Source organism: Hypanus sabinus, chromosome 6 (genome assembly GCF_030144855.1).
Source record: "Hypanus sabinus isolate sHypSab1 chromosome 6, sHypSab1.hap1, whole genome shotgun sequence".
In the NCBI taxonomy this organism is placed as follows: Eukaryota; Metazoa; Chordata; class Chondrichthyes; order Myliobatiformes; family Dasyatidae; genus Hypanus; species Hypanus sabinus.
This window is the reverse complement of record NC_082711.1, coordinates 25,375,496-25,394,228: the sequence shown is the minus strand read 5'-3', so window position 1 is coordinate 25,394,228 and position 18,733 is coordinate 25,375,496.

Here is an 18,733-nt window from a genome sequence, read left to right as displayed (position 1 = left end):
ACTCTCTTCCCGTGTCTGTAAGGAGACTGTACGCTCTTCCCGTGTCTGTAAGGAGACTGTACGCTCTTCCCGTGTCTGTAAGGAGACCGTACTCACTTCCCGTGTCTGTAAGGAGTCTGTACTCTCTTCCCGTGTCTGTAAGGAGACTGTACTCTCTTCCCGTATCTGTAAGGAGTCTGTACTCTCTTCACGTGTTTGTAAGGAGTCTGTACTCTCTGCCCGTGTCTGTAAGGAGACTGTACTCCCTTCCCGTGTCTGTAAGGAGTCTGTACTCTCCCCCCATGACTGGAAGGAGTCTGTACTCTCTTCCCGTGTCTGTAACGAGACTGTACCCTCTTCCCGTGCCTGGAAGGAGTCTGTAGTCCCTTCCCGTGTCGTTATGGAATCTGTACTCTCTTCCCGTGTCTGTAGGGAGACTTACTCTCTTCCCATGTCTGTAAGGAGTCTACTCTCTTCCCGTGTATGTAAGGAGACTGTACTCTCGTCCCGTGTCCTTAAGGAGCCTGTACTCTCTTCCCGTGTCTGGAAGGAGACTGTACGCTCTTCCCGTGTCTGTAAGGAGACCGTACTCTCTTCCCGTGTCTGTAAGTAGACTGTACTGTCTTCCCTGTCTGTAAGGAGACGGTATTCTCCCCCCATGACTGTAAGGAGACTGTACTCTCTTCTCGTGTTTGTAAGGAGTCTGTACTCTCTGCCCGTGTCTGTAAGGAGTCTGTACTCTCCCCCCATGACTGTAAGGAGTCTGTACTCTCTTCCCGTGTCTGTAAGGAGTCTGTCCTCTCTTCCCTTGTCTGTAAGGTGTCTGTAGTGTCTTCCCGTGTCTGAAAGGAGACTGTACTCTCCCCCTATGAGTGTAAGGAGACTGTACTCTCTTCCCGCGACTGTAAGGAGACTACTCTCTTCCCGTGCCTGTAAGGAGACTGTACGCTCTTCCCGTGTCGTTCTGGAGTCTGTACTCTCTTCCCGTGTCTGTAAGGAGACTGTACTGTCTTCCCCGTCTGTCAGGAGACGGTATTCTCCCCTCATGAGTGTAAGGAGTCTGTACTCTCTTCCCGTGTCTGTAAGGAGTCCGTACTCTCTTCTCGTGTCTGTAAGGAGACTGTACTCTCTTCCCCTGTCTGGAAGGAGTCTGTACTCTCTTCCCGTGTCTGTAAGGAGACTGTACCCTCTTCCCCTGCCTGGATGGAGTCTGTAGTCCCTTCCCGTGTCTGTAAGGAGTCTGTACTCTCTTCCCGTGTCGGTAAGGAGACTGTACTGTCTTCCCTGTCTGTAAGGAGACGGTATTCTCCCCCCATGACTGTAAGGAGTCTGTACTCTCATCCCGTGTCTGTAAGGAGACGACTCCCTTCCCGAGTCTGTAAGGAGACTGTACTCTCTTCCCGTGTCTGTAAGGAGACTGTACTCTCTTCCCGTGTCTGTACGGAGACTGTACTGTCATCAAGAGTCTGTAAGGAGTCTACTCTCTTCCCGTGTCTATAAGGAGACTGTACTCTCGTCCTGTGTCCTTAAGAAGCCTGTACTCTCTTCCCGTGTCTGTAAGGAGACTGTACGCTCTTCCCGTGTCTGTAAGGAGACCGTACTCTCTTCCCGTGTCTGTAAGGAGTCTGTACTCTCTTCCCGTGTCTGTAAGGAGACTGTACTCTCTTCCCGTGTCTGTAAGGAGTCTGTCCTCTCTTCCCGTGTCGTTAAGGAGTCTGTACTCTCTTCCCGTGTCTGTAAGGAGACTGTACGCTCTTCCCGTGTCTGTAAGGAGACCGTACTCCCTTCCCGTGTCGTTCTGGAGTCTGTACTCTCTTCCCGTGTCTGTAAGGAGACTGTACTGTCTTCCCTGTCTGTAAGGAGACGGTATTCTCCCCCCATGACTGTAAGGAGTCTGTACTCTCTTCCCGTGTCTGTAAGGAGACTACTCCCTTCCCGAGTCTGTAAGGAGACTGTACTCTCTTCCCGTGTCTGTAAGGAGTCCGTACTCTCTTCTCGTGTCTGTAAGGAGACTGTACTCTCTTCCCGTGTCTGTAAGGTGTCCGTACTCTCACCAAGAGTCTGTAAGGAGACTACTCTCTTCCCGTGTCTGTAAGGAGACTGTACTGTCTTCCCGTGTCTGTAGGGAGATTACTCCCTTCCCGTGTCTGGAAGGAGAGTGTACTCACTTCCCGTGTCTGTAAGGAGACTGTACTCTCTTCCCGTGTCTGTAAGGAGTCTGTACTCTCCCCCCATGTCTGGAAGGAGTCTGTACTCTCTTCCCGTGTCTGTAAGGAGACTGTACCCTCTTCCCGTGCCTGGATGGAGTCTGTAGTCCCTTCTCGTGTCTGTAAGGAGTCTGTACTCTCTTCCCGTGTCGGTAAGGAGACTGTACTGTCTTCCCTGTCTGTAAGGAGACGGTACGCTCTTCCCGTGTCTGTAAGGAGACCGTACTCTCTTCCCGTGTCTGTAAGGAGACTGTACTGTCTTCCCTGTCTGTAAGGAGACGGTATTCTCCCCCCATGACTGTAAGGAGACTGTACTCTCTTCCCGTGTTTGTAAGGAGTCTGTACTCTCTGCCCGTGTCTGTAAGGAGACTGTACTCTCCTCCCGTGTCTGTAAGGAGTCTGTACTCTCCCCCCATGACTGTAAGGAGTCTGTACTCTCTTCCCGTGTCTGTAAGGAGTCTGTCCTCTCTTCCCTTGTCTGTAAGGAGTCTGTAGTGTCTTCCCGTGTCTGAAAGGAGACTGTACTCTCCCACTATGAGTGTAAGGAGACTGTACTCTCTTCCCGCGACTGTAAGGAGACTGTACGCTCTTCCCGTGTCGTTCTGAGAGTCTGTACTCTCTTCCCGTGTCTGTAAGGAGACTGTACTGTCTTCCCTGTCTGTCAGGAGACGGTATTCTCCCCTCATGACTGTAAGGAGTCTGTACTCTCTTCCCGTGTCTGTAAGGAGACCGTACTCTCTTCTTGTGTCTGTAAGGAGTCTGTACTCTCTTCCCCTGTCTGTACGGAGAGTGTACTCTCACCAAGAGTCTGTAAGGAGACTACTCTCTTCCCGTGTCTGTAAGGAGACTGTACTGTCTTCCCGTGTCTGTAGGGAGACTACTCCCTTCCCGTGTCTGGAAGGAGAGTGTACTCACTTCCCGTGTCTGTAAGGAGACTGTACTCTCTTCCCGTGTCTGTAAGGAGTCTGTACTCTCCCCCCATGTCTGGAAGGAGTCTGTACTCTCTTCCCGTGTCTGTAACGAGACTGTACCCTCTTCCCGTGCCTGGAAGGAGTCTGTAGTCCCTTCCCGTGTCGTTATGGAATCTGTACTCTCTTCCCGTGTCTGTAGGGAGACTGTACTCTCTTCCCGTGTCTGTAAGGAGTCTGTCCTCTCTTCCCGTGTCGTTAAGAAGTCTGTACTCTCTTCCCGTGTCTGTAAGGAGACTGTACGCTCTTCCCGTGTCTGTAAGGAGACCGTACTCCCTTCCCGTGTCGTTCTGGAGTCTGTACTCTCTTCCGTGTCTGTAAGCAGACTGTAGTGTCTTCCCTGTCTGTAAGGAGAGTGTACTCTCTTCCCGTGTCTGTAAGGAGACGGGGGGAGTCATGGGGGGAGAATACCATCACCTTACAGACATTACTGTAAGGAGACTACTCTCTTCCCGTGTCTGTAAGGAGACTGTACTCTCGTCCCGTGTCCTTAAGGAGCCTGTACTCTCTTCCCGTGTCTGTAAGGAGTCTGTACTCTCTTCCCGTGTCTGTAAGGAGACTGTACTCTCTTCCCGTGTCTGTAAGGAGTCTGTCCTCTCTTCCCGTGTCGTTAAGGAGTCTGTACTCTCTTCCCGTGTCTGTAAGGAGACTGTACTGTCTTCCCTGTCTGTAAGGAGACGGTATTCTCCCCCCATGACTGTAAGGAGTCTGTACTCTCTTCCCGTGTCTGTAAGGAGACTACTCCCTTCCCGAGTCTGTAAGGAGACTGTACTCTCTTCCGGTGTCTGTAAGGAGTCCGTACTCTCTTCTCGTGTCTGTAAGGGGACTGTACTCTCTTCCCGTGTCTGTAAGGTGTCCCTACTCTCACCAAGAGTCTGTAAGGAGACTACTCTCTGCCCGTGTCTGTAAGGAGACTGTAGTGTCTTCCCGTGTCTGTAAGGAGACTGTACTCTCCCCCTATGAGTGTAAGGAGACTGTACTCTCTTCCCGTGACTGTAAGGAGACCACTCTCTTCCCGTGCCTGTAAGGAGTCTGTACTCTCTTCCCATGTCTGTAAGGAGTATGTGCTCTCTTCCCGTGTCTGTAAGGAGACTACTCCCTTCCCGAGTCTGTAAGGAGACTGTACTCTCTTCCCATGTCTGTAAGGAGTCTACTCTCTTCCCGTGTATGTAAGGAGACTGTACTCTCGTCCCGTGTCCTTAAGGAGCCTGTACTCTCTTCCCGTGTCTGTAAGGAGACTGTACGCTCTTCCCGTGTCTGTAAGGAGACCGTACTCTCTTCCCGTGTCTGTAAGGAGACTGTACTGTCTTCCCTGTCTGTAAGGAGACGGTATTCTCCCCCCATGACTGTAAGGAGACTGTACTCTCTTCCCGTGTTTGTAAGGAGTCTGTACTCTCTGCCCGTGTCTGTAAGGAGACTGTACTATCCTCCCGTGTCTGTAAGGAGTCTGTACTCTCCCCCCATGACTGTAAGGATTCTGTACTCTCTTCCCGTGTCTGTAAGGAGTCTGTCCTCTCTTCCCTTGTCTGTAAGGAGTCTGTAGTGTCTTCCCGTGTCTGAAAGGAGACTGTACTCTCCCACTATGAGTGTAAGGAGACTGTACTCTCTTCCCGCGACTGTAAGGAGACTGTACTGTCTTCCCTGTCTGTCAGGAGACGGTATTCTCCCCTCATGACTGTAAGGAGTCTGGACTCTCTTCCCGTGTCTGTAAGGAGACCGTACTCTCTTCTTGTGTCTGTAAGGAGTCTGTACTCTCTTCCCCTGTCTGTACGGAGAGTGTACTCTCACCAAGAGTCTGTAAGGAGACTACTCTCTTCCCGTGTCTGTAAGGAGACTGTACTGTCTTCCCTGTCTGTCAGGAGACGGTATTCTCCCCTCATGACTGTAAGGAGTCTGGACTCTCTTCCCGTGTCTGTAAGGAGACCGTACTCTCTTCTTGTGTCTGTAAGGAGTCTGTACTCTCTTCCCCTGTCTGTACGGAGAGTGTACTCTCACCAAGAGTCTGTAAGGAGACTACTCTCTTCCCGTGTCTGTAAGGAGACTGTACTGTCTTCCCGTGTCTGTAGGGAGACTACTCCCTTCCCGTGTCTGGAAGGAGAGTGTACTCACTTCCCGTGTCTGTAAGGAGACTGTATTCTCTTCCCGTGTCTGTAAGGAGTCTGTACTCTCCCCCCATGTCTGGAAGGAGTCTGTACTCTCTTCCCGTGTCTGTAAGGAGACTGTACCCTCTTCCCGTGCCTGGAAGGAGTCTGTAGTCCCTTCCCGTGTCGTTATGGAATCTGTACTCTCTTCCCGTGTCTGTAGGGAGACTGTACTCTCTTCCCGTGTCTGTAAGGAGTCTGTCCTCTCTTCCCGTGTCGTTAAGAAGTCTGTACTCTCTTCCCGTGTCTGTAAGGAGACTGTACGCTCTTCCCGTGTCTGTAAGGAGACCGTACTCCCTTCCCGTGTCGTTCTGGAGTCTGTACTCTCTTCCGTGTCTGTAAGGAGACTGTAGTGTCTTCCCTGTCTGTAAGGAGAGTGTACTCTCTTCCCGTGTCTGTAAGGAGTCTGTCCTCTCTTCCCGTGTCGTTAAGGAGTGTGTACTCTCTTCCCGTGTCTGTAAGGTGATGGTATTCTCCCCCCATGACTGTAAGGAGACTGTACTCTCTTCCCGTGTCTGTAAGGAGTCTGTACTCTCTACCCGTGTCTGTAAGTCGACTGTACTCTCTTCCGTGTCTGTAAGGAGTCTGTACTCTCCCCCCATGACTGTAAGGAGTCTGTACTTTCTTCACGTTTATGAAATGAGACCGTACTGTCCCCACATGACTGTAAGGAGACTACTCTCTTCCCGTGTCTGTAAGGACACTGTACGCTCTTCCCGTGTCTGTAAGGAGACCGTACTCTCTTCCCGTGTCTGTAAGGAGTCTGTACTCTCTTCCCGTGTCTGTAAGGAGACTGTACTCTCTTCCCGTGTCTGTAAGGAGTCTGTACTCTCTTCACGTGTTTGTAAGGAGTCTGTACTCTCTGCCCGTGTCTGTAAGGAGACTGTACTCTCTTCCCGTGTCTGTAAGGAGTCTGTACTCTCCCCCCATGTCTGGAAGGAGTCTGTACTCTCTTCCCGTGTCTGTAACGAGACTGTACCCTCTCCCCGTGCCTGGAAGGAGTCTGTTGTCCCTTCCCTTGTCGTTATGGAATCTGTACTCTCTTCCCGTGTCTGTAGGGAGACTGTACTCTCTTCCCGTGTCTGTAAGGAGTCTGTCCTCTCTTCCCGTGTCGTTAAGGAGTCTGTACTCTCTTCCCGTGTCTGTAAGGAGACTGTACGCTCTTCCCGTGTCTGTAAGGAGACCGTACTCCCTTCCCGTGTCGTTCTGGAGTCTGTACTCTCTTCCCGTGTCTGTAAGGAGACTGTACTGTCTTCCCTGTCTGTAAGTAGAGTGTACTCTCTTCCCGTGTCTGTACGGAGACTGTACACTCATCAAGACTCTGTAAGGAGACTACTCTCTTCCCGTGTCTGTGAGGAGAGTGTGCCATCTTCCGTAGTCTGTACTATATACAGTCTATACTCCCTTCCCGTGTCGTTAAGGAGACTGTACTCTCTTCCCGTGTCTGTAAGGAGACTGTAATCTCTTCCCTTGTCTGTACGGAGACTGTACTCTCATCAAGAGTCTGTAAGGAGACTACTCCCTTCCCGTGTCTGTAAGGAGAATGTACTCTCTTCCCGTGTCTGTAAGGAGACTGTACTCTCTTCCCGTGTCGTTATGGAATCTGTACACTCATCCCGTGTCTGTAGGGAGACTGTACTCCCTTCCCGTGTCTGTAAGGAGTCTGTCCTCTCTTCCCGTGTCGATAAGGAGTCTGTACTCTCTTCCCGTGTCTGTAAGGAGACTGTACGCTCTTCCCGTGTCGTTCTGGAGTCTGTACTCTCTTCCCGTGTATGTAAGGAGACTGTACTGTCTTCCCTGTCTGTCAGGAGACGGTATTCTCCCCTCATGACTGTAAGGAGTCTGTACTCTCTTCCCGTGTCTGTAAGGAGTCCGGACTCTCTTCTCGTGTCTGTAAGGAGACTGTACTCTCTTCCCCTGTCTGTACGGAGAGTGTACTCTCATCAAGAGTCTGTAAGGAGACTACTCCCTTCCCGTGTCTGTAAGGAGAATGTACTCTCTTCCCGTGTCTGTAAGGAGACTGTATTCTCTTCCCGTGTCGTTATGGAATCTGTACTCTCATCCCGTGTCTGTAGGGAGACTGTACTCCCTTCCCGTGTCTGTAAGGAGTCTGTCCTCTCTTCCCGTGTCGATAAGGAGTCTGTACTCTCTTCCCGTGCCTGGAAGGAGTCTGTAGTCCCTTCCTGTGTCGTTATGGAATCTGTACTCTCTTCCCGTGTCTGTAGGGAGACTGTACTCTCTTCCCGTGTCTGTAAGGAGTCTGTCCTCTCTTCCCGTGTCGTTAAGAAGTCTGTACTCTCTTCCCGTGTCTGTAAGGAGACTGTACGCTCTTCCCGTGTCTGTAAGGAGACCGTACTCCCTTCCCGTGTCGTTCTGGAGTCTGTACTCTCTTCCGTGTCTGTAAGGAGACTGTAGTGTCTTCCCTGTCTGTAAGGAGAGTGTACTCTCTTCCCGTGTCTGTAAGGAGTCTGTCCTCTCTTCCCGTGTCGTTAAGGAGTGTGTACTCTCTTCCCGTGTCTGTAAGGTGATGGTATTCTCCCTCCATGACTGTAAGGAGTCTGTACTCTCTACCCGTGTCTGTAAGTAGACTGTACTCTCTTCCCGTGTCTGTAAGGAGTCTGTACTCTCTTCCCGTGTCTGTAAGGAGACTGTACTCTCTTCCCGTGTCTGTAAGGAGTCTGTACTCTCTTCACGTGTTTGTAAGGAGTCTGTACTCTCTGCCCGTGTCTGTAAGGAGACTGTACTCTCTTCCCGTGTCTGTAAGGAGTCAGTACTCTCCCCCCATGTCTGGAAGGAGTCTGTACTCTCTTCCCGTGTCTGTAACGAGACTGTACCCTCTTCCCGTGCCTGGAAGGAGTCTGTAGTCCCTTCCCTTGTCGTTATGGAATCTGTACTCTCTTCCCGTGTCTGTAGGGAGACTGTACTCTCTTCCCGTGTCTGTAAGGAGTCTGTCCTCTCTTCCCGTGTCGTTAAGGAGTCTGTACTCTCTTCCCCTGTCTGTAAGGAGACTGTGCGCTCTTCCCGTGTCTGTAAGGAGACCGTACTCCCTTCCCGTGTCGTTCTGGCGTCTGTACTCTCTTCCCGTGTCTGTAAGGAGACTGTACTGTCTTCCCTGTCTGTAAGTAGAGTGTACTCTCTTCCCGTGTCTGTACGGAGACTGTACACTCATCAAGAGTCTGTAAGGAGACTACTCTCTTCCCGTGTCTGTGAGGAGAGTGTGCCATCTTCCGTAGTCTGTACTCTATACAGTCTATACTCCCTTCCCGTGTCGTTAAGGAGACTGTACTCTCTTCCCGTGTCTGTAAGGAGACTGTAATCTCTTCTCGTGTCTGTACGGAGACTGTACTCTCATCAAGAGTCTGTAAGGAGTCTGTACTCTCCCCCCATGACTGTAAGGAGTCTGTACTTTCTTCACGTTTATGAAATGAGACCGTACTGTCCCCCCATGACTGTAAGGAGACTACTCTCTTCCCGTGTCTGTAAGGAGACTGTACGCTCTTCCCGTGTCTGTAAGGAGACCGTACTCTCTTCCCGTGTCTGTAAGGAGTCTGTACTCTCTTCCCGTGTCTGTAAGGAGACTGTACTCTCTTCCCGTGTCTGTAAGGAGTCTGTACTCTCTTCACGTGTTTGTAAGGAGTCTGTACTCTCTGCCCGTGTTTGTAAGGAGACTGTACTCTCTTCCCGTGTCTGTAAGGAGTCTGTACTCTCCCCCCATGTCTGGAAGGAGTCTGTACTCTCTTCCCGTGTCTGTAACGAGACTGTACCCTCTCCCCGTGCCTGGAAGGAGTCTGTTGTCCCTTCCCTTGTCGTTATGGAATCTGTACTCTCTTCCCGTGTCTGTAGGGAGACTGTACTCTCTTCCCGTGTCTGTAAGGAGTCTGTCCTCTCTTCCCGTGTCGTTAAGGAGTCTGTACTCTCTTCCCGTGTCTGTAAGGAGACTGTACGCTCTTCCCGTGTCTGTAAGGAGACCGTACTCCCTTCCCGTGTCGTTCTGGAGTCTGTACTCTCTTCCCGTGTCTGTAAGGAGACTGTACTGTCTTCCCTGTCTGTAAGTAGAGTGTACTCTCTTCCCGTGTCTGTACGGAGACTGTACACTCATCAAGACTCTGTAAGGAGACTACTCTCTTCCCGTGTCTGTGAGGAGAGTGTGCCATCTTCCGTAGTCTGTACTATATACAGTCTATACTCCCTTCCCGTGTCGTTAAGGAGACTGTACTCTCTTCCCGTGTCTGTAAGGAGACTGTAATCTCTTCCCTTGTCTGTACGGAGACTGTACTCTCATCAAGAGTCTGTAAGGAGACTACTCCCTTCCCGTGTCTGTAAGGAGAATGTACTCTCTTCCCGTGTCTGTAAGGAGACTGTACTCTCTTCCCGTGTCGTTATGGAATCTGTACACTCATCCCGTGTCTGTAGGGAGACTGTACTCCCTTCCCGTGTCTGTAAGGAGTCTGTCCTCTATTCCCGTGTCGATAAGGAGTCTGTACTCTCTTCCCGTGTCTGTAAGGAGACTGTACGCTCTTCCCGTGTCGTTCTGGAGTCTGTACTCTCTTCCCGTGTATGTAAGGAGACTGTACTGTCTTCCCTGTCTGTCAGGAGACGGTATTCTCCCCTCATGACTGTAAGGAGTCTGTACTCTCTTCCCGTGTCTGTAAGGAGTCCGGACTCTCTTCTCGTGTCTGTAAGGAGACTGTACTCTCTTCCCCTGTCTGTACGGAGAGTGTACTCTCATCAAGAGTCTGTAAGGAGACTACTCCCTTCCCGTGTCTGTAAGGAGAATGTACTCTCTTCCCGTGTCTGTAAGGAGACTGTATTCTCTTCCCGTGTCGTTATGGAATCTGTACTCTCATCCCGTGTCTGTAGGGAGACTGTACTCCCTTCCCGTGTCTGTAAGGAGTCTGTCCTCTCTTCCCGTGTCGATAAGGAGTCTGTACTCTCTTCCCGTGCCTGGAAGGAGTCTGTAGTCCCTTCCTGTGTCGTTATGGAATCTGTACTCTCTTCCCGTGTCTGTAGGGAGACTGTACTCTCTTCCCGTGTCTGTAAGGAGTCTGTCCTCTCTTCCCGTGTCGTTAAGAAGTCTGTACTCTCTTCCCGTGTCTGTAAGGAGACTGTACGCTCTTCCCGTGTCTGTAAGGAGACCGTACTCCCTTCCCGTGTCGTTCTGGAGTCTGTACTCTCTTCCGTGTCTGTAAGGAGACTGTAGTGTCTTCCCTGTCTGTAAGGAGAGTGTACTCTCTTCCCGTGTCTGTAAGGAGTCTGTCCTCTCTTCCCGTGTCGTTAAGGAGTGTGTACTCTCTTCCCGTGTCTGTAAGGTGATGGTATTCTCCCTCCATGACTGTAAGGAGTCTGTACTCTCTACCCGTGTCTGTAAGTAGACTGTACTCTCTTCCCGTGTCTGTAAGGAGTCTGTACTCTCTTCCCGTGTCTGTAAGGAGACTGTACTCTCTTCCCGTGTCTGTAAGGAGTCTGTACTCTCTTCACGTGTTTGTAAGGAGTCTGTACTCTCTGCCCGTGTCTGTAAGGAGACTGTACTCTCTTCCCGTGTCTGTAAGGAGTCAGTACTCTCCCCCCATGTCTGGAAGGAGTCTGTACTCTCTTCCCGTGTCTGTAACGAGACTGTACCCTCTTCCCGTGCCTGGAAGGAGTCTGTAGTCCCTTCCCTTGTCGTTATGGAATCTGTACTCTCTTCCCGTGTCTGTAGGGAGACTGTACTCTCTTCCCGTGTCTGTAAGGAGTCTGTCCTCTCTTCCCGTGTCGTTAAGGAGTCTGTACTCTCTTCCCCTGTCTGTAAGGAGACTGTGCGCTCTTCCCGTGTCTGTAAGGAGACCGTACTCCCTTCCCGTGTCGTTCTGGCGTCTGTACTCTCTTCCCGTGTCTGTAAGGAGACTGTACTGTCTTCCCTGTCTGTAAGTAGAGTGTACTCTCTTCCCGTGTCTGTACGGAGACTGTACACTCATCAAGAGTCTGTAAGGAGACTACTCTCTTCCCGTGTCTGTGAGGAGAGTGTGCCATCTTCCGTAGTCTGTACTCTATACAGTCTATACTCCCTTCCCGTGTCGTTAAGGAGACTGTACTCTCTTCCCGTGTCTGTAAGGAGACTGTAATCTCTTCTCGTGTCTGTACGGAGACTGTACTCTCATCAAGAGTCTGTAAGGAGTCTGTACTCTCCCCCCATGACTGTAAGGAGTCTGTACTTTCTTCACGTTTATGAAATGAGACCGTACTGTCCCCCCATGACTGTAAGGAGACTACTCTCTTCCCGTGTCTGTAAGGAGACTGTACTCTCGTCCCGTGTCCTTAAGGAGCCTGTACTCTCTTCCCGTGTCTGTAAGGAGACTGTATGCTCTTCCCGTGTCTGTAAGGAGACCGTACTCTCTTCCCGTGTCTGTAAGGAGTCTGTACTCTCTTCCCGTGTCTGTAAGGAGACTGTACTCTCTTCCCGTGTCTGTAAGGAGTCTGTACTCTCTTCACGTGTTTGTAAGGAGTCTGTACTCTCTGCCCGTGTCTGTAAGGAGACTGTACTCTCTTCCCGTGTCTGTAAGGAGACTGTACACTCATCAAGAGTCTGTAAGGAGACTACTCTCTTCCCGTGTCTGTGAGGAGAGTGTGCCATCTTCCGTAGTCTGTACTATATACAGTCTATACTCCCTTCCCTTGTCGTTAAGGAGACTGTACTCTCTTCCCGTGTCTGTAAGGAGACTGTAATCTCTTCCCGTGTCTGTACGGAGACTGTACTCTCATCAAGAGTCTGTAAGGAGACTACTCCCTTCCCGTGTCTGTAAGGAGAATGTACTCTCTTCCCGTGTCTGTAAGGAGACTGTACTCTCTTCCCGTGTCGTTATGGAATCTGTACTCTCATCCCGTGTCTGTAGGGAGACTGTACTCCCTTCCCGTGTCTGTAAGGAGTCTGTCCTCTCTTCCCGTGTCGATAAGGAGTCTGTACTCTCTTCCCGTGTCTGTAAGGAGACTGTACGCTCTTCCCGTGTCGTTCTGGAGTCTGTACACTCTTCCCGTGTCTGTAAGGAGACTGTACTGTCTTCCCTGTCTGTCAGGAGACGGTATTCTCCCCTCATGACTGTAAGGAGTCTGTACTCTCTTCCCGTGTCTGTAAGGAGTCCGTACTCTCTTCTCGTGTCTGTAAGGAGACTGTACTCTCTTCCCCTGTCTGTACGGAGAGTGTACTCTCACCAAGAGTCTGTAAGGAGACTACTCTCTGCCCGTGTCTGTAAGTAGACTGTACTCTCTTCCCGTGTCTGTAAGGAGTCTGTACTCTCCCCCCATGTCTGGAAGGAGTCTGTACTCTCTTCCCGTGTCTGTAAGGAGACTGTACCCTCTTCCCGTGCCTGGAAGGAGTCTGTAGTCCCTTCCCGTGTCGCTATGGAATCTGTACTCTCTTCCCGTGTCTGTAGGGAGACTGTACTCTCTTCCCGTGTCTGTAAGGAGTCTGTCCTCTCTTCCCGTGTCGTTAAGAAGTCTGTACTCTCTTCCCGTGTCTGTAAGGAGACTGTACGCTCTTCCCGTGTCTGTAAGGAGACCGTACTCCCTTCCCGTGTCGTTCTGGAGTCTGTACTCTCTTCCGTGTCTGTAAGGAGACTGTAGTGTCTTCCCTGTCTGTAAGGAGAGTGTACTCTCTTCCCGTGTCTGTAAGGAGTCTGTCCTCTCTTCCCGTGTCGTTAAGGAGTGTGTACTCTCTTCCCGTGTCTGTAAGGTGATGGTATTCTCCCTCCATGACTGTAACGAGACTGTACTCTCTTCCCGTGTCTCTAAGGAGTCTGTACTCTCTACCCGTGTCTGTAAGTAGACTGTACTCTCTTCCGTGTCTGTAAGGAGGCTGTACTCTCCCCCCATGACTGTAAGGAGTCTGTACTTTCTTCACGTTTATGAAATGAGACCGTACTGTCCCCCCATGACTGTAAGGAGACTACTCTCTTCCCGTGTCTGTAAGGAGACTGTACTCTCGTCCCGTGTCCTTAAGGAGCCTGTACTCTCTTCCCGTGTCTGTAAGGAGACTGTATGCTCTTCCCGTGTCTGTAAGGAGGCCGTACTCTTTTCCCCTGTCTGTAAGGAGTCTGTACTCTCTTCCCGTGTCTGTAAGGAGACTGTACTCTCTTCCCGTGTCTGTAAGGAGTCTGTACTCTCTTCACGTGTTTGTAAGGAGTCTGTACTCTCTGCCCGTGTCTGTAAGGAGACTGTACTCTCTTCCCGTGTCTGTAAGGAGTCTGTACTCTCCCCCCATGTCTGGAAGGAGTCTGTAGTCCCTTCCCGTGTCGTTATGGAATCTGTACTCTCTTCCCGTGTCTGTAGGGAGACTTACTCTCTTCCCGTGTCTGTAAGGAGTCTGTCCTCTCTTCCCGTGTCTGTAAGGAGACTACTCCCTTCCCGACTCTGTAAGGAGACTGTACTCTCTTCCCGTGTCTGTAAGGAGTCCGTACTCTCTTCTCGTGTCTGTAAGGGGACTGTACTCTCTTCCCGTGTCTGTAAGGTGTCCCTACTCTCACCAAGAGTCTGTAAGGAGACTACTCTCTTCCCGTGTCTGTAAGGAGACTGTAGTGTCTTCCCGTGTCTGTAAGGAGTCTGTACTCTCCCCCTATGAGTGTAAGGAGACTGTACTCTCTTCCCGTGACTGTAAGGAGACCACTCTCTTTCCGTGCCTGTAAGGAGTCTGTACTCTCTTCCCATGTCTGTAAGGAGTATGTGCTCTCTTCCCGTGTCTGTAAGGAGACTACTCCCTTCCCGAGTCTGTAAGGAGACTGTACTCTCTTCCCATGTCTGTAAGGAGTCTACTCTCTTCCCGTGTATGTAAGGAGACTGTACTCTCGTCCCGTGTCCTTAAGGAGCCTGTACTCTCTTCCCGTGTCTGTAAGGAGACTGTACGCTCTTCCCGTGTCTGTAAGGAGACCGTACTCTCTTCCCGTGTCTGTAAGGAGACTGTACTGTCTTCCCTGTCTGTAAGGAGACGGTATTCTCCCCCCATGACTGTAAGGAGACTGTACTCTCTTCCCGTGTTTGTAAGGAGACCGTACTCTCCTCCCGTGTCTGTAAGGAGTCTGTACTCTCTTCCCGTGTCTGTAAGGAGACTGTACTCTCTTCCCGTGTCTGTAAGGAGTCTGTACTCTCTTCACGTGTTTGTAAGGAGTCTGTACTCTCTGCCCGTGTCTGTAAGGTGACTGTACTCTCTTCCCGTTTCTGTAAGGAGTCTGTACTCTCCCCCCATGTCTGGAAGGAGTCTGTACTCTCTTCCCGTGTCTGTAACGAGACTGTACCCTCTTCCCGTGCCTGGAAGGAGTCTGTAGTCCGTTCCCGTGTCGTTATGGAATCTGTACTCTCTTCCCGTGTCTGTAGGGAGACTGTACTCTCTTCCCGTGTCTGTAAGGAGTCTGTCCTCTCTTCCCGTGTCGTTAAGGAGTCTGTACTCTCTTCCCGTGTCTGTAAGGAGACTGTACGCTCTTCCCGTGTCTGTAAGGAGACCGTACTCCCTTCCCGTGTCGTTCTGGCGTCTGTACTCTCTTCCCGTGTCTGTAAGGAGACTGTACTGTCTTCCCTGTCTGTAAGTAGAGTGTACTCTCTTCCCGTGTCTGTACGGAGACTGTACACTCATCAAGAGTCTGTAAGGAGACTACTCTCTTCCCGTGTCTGTGAGGAGAGTGTGCCATCTTCCGTAGTCTGTACTATATACAGTCTATACTCCCTTCCCGTGTCGTTAAGGAGACTGTACTCTCTTCCCGTGTCTGTAAGGAGACTGTAATCTCTTCCCGTGTCTGTACGGAGACTGTACTCTCATCAAGAGTCTGTAAGGAGTCTGTACTCTCCCCCCATGACTGTAAGGAGTCTGTACTTTCTTCACGTTTATGAAATGAGACCGTACTGTCCCCCCATGACTGTAAGGAGACTACTCTCTTCCCGTGTCTGTAAGGAGACTGTACTCTCGTCCCGTGTCCTTAAGGAGCCTGTACTCTCTTCCCGTGTCTGTAAGGAGACTGTATGCTCTTCCCGTGTCTGTAAGGAGACCGTACTCTCTTCCCGTGTCTGTAAGGAGTCTGTACTCTCTTCCCGTGTCTGTAAGGAGACTGTACTCTCTTCCCGTGTCTGTAAGGAGTCTGTACTCTCTGCCCGTGTCTGTAAGGAGACTGTTCTCTCTTCCCGTGTCTGTAAGGAGTCTGTACTCTCCCCCCATGTCTGGAAGGAGTCTGTACTCTCTTCCCGTGTCTGTAACGAGACTGTACCCTCTTCCCGTACCTGGAAGGAGTCTGTAGTCCCTTCCCGTGTCGTTATGGAATCTGTACTCTCTTCCCGTGTCTGTAGGGAGACTTACTCTCTTCCCGTGTCTGTAAGGAGTCTGTCCTCTCTTCCCGTGTCTGTAAGGAGACTACTCCCTTCCCGAGTCTGTAAGGAGACTGTACTCTCTTCCCGTGTCTGTAAGGAGTCCGTACTCTCTTCTCGTGTCTGTAAGGGGACTGTACTCTCTTCCCGTGTCTGTAAGGTGTCCCTACTCTCACCAAGAGTCTGTAAGGAGACTACTCTCTTCCCGTGTCTGTAAGGAGACTGTAGTGTCTTCCCGTGTCTGTAAGGAGACTGTACTCTCCCCCTATGAGTGTAAGGAGACTGTACTCTCTTCCCGTGACTGTAAGGAGACCACTCTCTTCCCGTGCCTGTGAGGAGTCTGTACTCTCTTCCCATGTCTGTAAGGAGTATGTGCTCTCTTCCCGTGTCTGTAAGGAGACTACTCCCTTCCCGAGTCTGTAAGGAGACTGTACTCTCTTCCCATGTCTGTAAGGAGTCTACTCTCTTCCCGTGCATGTAAGGAGACTGTACTCTCGTCCCGTGTCCTTAAGGAGCCTGTACTCTCTTCCCGTGTCTGTAAGGAGACTGTACGCTCTTCCCGTGTCTGTAAGGAGACCGTACTCTCTTCCCGTGTCTGTAAGGAGACTGTACTGTCTTCCCTGTCTGTAAGGAGACGGTATTCTCCCCCCATGACTGTAAGGAGACTGTACTCTCTTCCCGTGTTTGTAAGGAGACCGTACTCTCTTCCCGTGTCTGTAAGGAGTCTGTACTCTCTTCCCGTGTCTGTAAGGAGACTGTACTCTCTTCTCGTGTCTGTAAGGAGTCTGTACTCTCTTCACGTGTTTGTAAGGAGTCTGTACTCTCTGCCCGTGTCTGTAAGGAGACTGTACTCTCTTCCCGTGTCTGTAAGGAGTCTGTACTCTCCCCCCATGTCTGGAAGGAGTCTGTACTCTCTTCCCGTGTCTGTAACGAGACTGTACCCTCTTCCCGTGCCTGGAAGGAGTCTGTAGTCCCTTCCCTTGTCGTTATGGAATCTGTACTCTCTTCCCGTGTCTGTAGGGAGACTGTACTCTCTTCCCGTGTCTGTAAGGAGTCTGTCCACTCTTCCCGTGTCGTTAAGGAGTCTGTACTCTCTTCCCGTGTCTGTAAGGAGACTGTACGCTCTTCCCGTGTCTGTAAGGAGACCGTACTCCCTTCCCGTGTCGTTCTGGCGTCTGTACTCTCTTCCCGTGTCTGTAAGGAGACTGTACTGTCTTCCCTGTCTGTAAGTAGAGTGTACTCTCTTCCCGTGTCTGTACGGAGACTGTACACTCATCAAGAGTCTGTAAGGAGACTACTCTCTTCCCGTGTCTGTGAGGAGAGTGTGCCATCTTCCGTAGTCTGTACTATATACAGTCTATACTCCCTTCCCGTGTCGTTAAGGAGACTGTACTCTCTTCCCGTGTCTGTAAGGAGACTGTAATCTCTTCCCGTGTCTGTACGGAGACTGTACTCTCATCAAGAGTCTGTAAGGAGACTACTCCCTTCCCGTGTCTGTAAGGAGAATGTACTCTCTTCCCGTGTCTGTAAGGAGACTGTACTCTCTTCCCGTGTCGTTATGGAATCTGTACTCTCATCCCGTGTCTGTAGGGAGACTGTACTCCCTTCCCGTGTCTGTAAGGAGTCTGTCCTCTCTTCCCGTGTCGATAAGGAGTCTGTACTCTCTTCCCGTGTCTGTAAGGAGACTGTACGCTCTTCCCGTGTCGTTCTGGAGTCTGTACTCTCTTCCCGTGTCTGTAAGGAGACTGTACTGTCTTCCCTGTCTGTCAGGAGACGGTATTCTCCCCTCATGACTGTAAGGAGTCTGTACTCTCTTCCCGTGTCTGTAAGGAGTCCGTACTCTCTTCTCGTGTCTGTAAGGAGACTGTACTCTCTTCCCCTGTCTGTACGGAGAGTGTACTCTCACCAAGAGTCTGTAAGGAGACTACTCTCTGCCCGTGTCTGTAAGGAGACTGTACTCTCTTCCCGTGTCTGTAAGGAGTCTGTACTCTCCCCCCATGTCTGGAAGGAGTCTGTACTCTCTTCCCGTGTCTGTAAGGAGACTGTACCCTCTTCCCGTGCCTGGAAGGAGTCTGTAGTCCCTTCCCGTGTCGTTATGGAATCTGTACTCTCTTCCCGTGTCTGTAGGGAGACTGTACTCTCTTCCCGTGTCCGTAAGGAGTCTGTCCTCTCTTCCCGTGTCGTTAAGAAGTCTGTACTCTCTTCCCGTGTCTGTAAGGAGACTGTACGCTCTTCCCGTGTCTGTAAGGAGACCGTACTCCCTTCCCGTGTCGTTCTGGAGTCTGTACTCTCTTCCGTGTCTGTAAGGAGACTGTAGTGTCTTCCCTGTCTGTAAGGAGAGTGTACTCTCTTCCCGTGTCTGTAAGGAGTCTGTCCTCTCTTCCCGTGTCGTTAAGGAGTGTGTACTCTCTTCCCGTGTCTGTAAGGTGATGGTATTCTCCCTCCATGACTGTAAGGAGACTGTACTCTCTTCCCGTGTCTGTAAGGAGTCTGTACTCTCTACCCGTGTCTGTAAGTAGACTGTACTCTCTTCCGTGTCTGTAAGGAGTCTGTACTCTCCCCCCATGACTGTAAGTAGTCTGTACTTTCTTCACGTTTATGAAATGAGACCGTACTGTCCCCCCATGACTGTAAGGAGACTACTCTCTTCCCGTGTCTGTAAGGAGACTGTACTCTCGCCCCGTGTCCTTAAGGAGCCTGTACTCTCTTCCCGTGTCTGTAAGGAGACTGTATGCTCTTCCCGTGTCTGTAAGGAGACCGTCCTCTCTTCCCGTGTCTGTAAGGAGTCTGTACTCTCTTCCCGTGTCTGTAAGGAGACTGTACTCTCTTCCCGTGTCTGTAAGGAGTCTGTACTCTCTTCACGTGTTTGTAAGGAGTCTGTACTCTCTGCCCGTGTCTGTAAGGAGACTGTACTCTCTTCCCGTGTCTGTAACGAGACTGTACCCTCTTCCCGTGCCTGGAAGGAGTCTGTAGTCCCTTCCCGTGTCGTTATGGAATCTGTACTCTCTTCCCGTGTCTGTAGGGAGACTTACTCTCTTCCCGTGTCTGTAAGGAGTCTGTCCTCTCTTCCCGTGTCTGTAAGGAGACTACTCCCTTCCCGAGTCTGTAAGGAGACTGTACT